The 858-nt window shown below is 57.5% G+C and overlaps 1 protein-coding gene across 1 annotated transcript in view; it reads left to right on the top strand.

Annotated features, from left to right (window-relative positions):
• The window catches only part of MRPS5 (mitochondrial ribosomal protein S5), a gene marked incomplete at its 3' end in the record, with an annotated part of 22,995 nt that overhangs the window by 102 nt on the left and 22,035 nt on the right, over window positions 1-858 (top strand).

The following is an 858-nucleotide window of genomic DNA, read 5'->3' as shown; positions in this document are numbered from 1 at the left end:
TGACGTCGGGGGCGGGGCTTGTCAGCCGGGCTGGAGCAGGGAGGGTGTGCCGGGGACCTGCAGTCCCCTGGCTTAGTGAAGAGGAAAGCCGCAACCCCAGGCTCCTTGCCGGGCTCTCAGCCCGCCGGGGCATGCTGTGTGACCTTGGATGCGTTGTCTCCCTCTCTGGGCTCTGGTCTGCAAAGGAAGGGTGAACGGGGCGCCGTTCATTTAGCTTCTTTCCATGTCTCTAAAGCGCTGGTGTGTGCTGGGCGGACAGGAGCGGGAACTGGGAACCCACTCGGAGATAAGGCAGAAGACCGCCAGCGAACACTCCAAAGGTGAGAGCGGCGTCTGTCATTGTGGGTCTCGCGCTGATCTGTGCTACTGGGAATACGAGCGGTTCGAGTGTCAGTGCTCTTGCTGCTGCTGTCCTCCCCCGACCCCGCTTTGTTGCTTGTGTGCCGGTTAAGGCCAGTCTGCTGTCCTGGCGTAATGTCCACTGTAGGAACCGTGTCGCCATTGATTCGCCTTCCCTTTCTGCTCTGTTTTACTCTAAATCCACAATCCGACTTCTGTAATTCCGAGATCCAAGGACCCCACCCCCCTAAAAACCTGATTCATTTTGCTGCAGAACATGACTCAAAATATTCTGGCTGAAAACCGATCCGAACATACTTACCTTTTGCTGGTGTTGTGACCATCTCCTGTGTTTGCTGGGAGAGGGAGTGCAGGAGAGAGAGAAAGCATCGCCCCAGGGGGATGATCAGGCCACAGGCCCTCCATTCTCCTCTCTGGATGTTGGGCACGCACAGCTGTCCAGCATGTTGAGTTCCCCAGCAGCCAGCTGTGTGGGATCCACCTGCCCCAACCACCAAT

This window comes from Tupaia chinensis, unplaced genomic scaffold, assembly GCF_000334495.1.
Source record: "Tupaia chinensis unplaced genomic scaffold, TupChi_1.0 Scaffold144276_1, whole genome shotgun sequence".
Taxonomy (NCBI): domain Eukaryota; kingdom Metazoa; phylum Chordata; class Mammalia; order Scandentia; family Tupaiidae; genus Tupaia; species Tupaia belangeri.
Note: the sequence above shows the minus strand (reverse complement) of the source record. Positions and strands in the feature narration are given on the sequence as shown.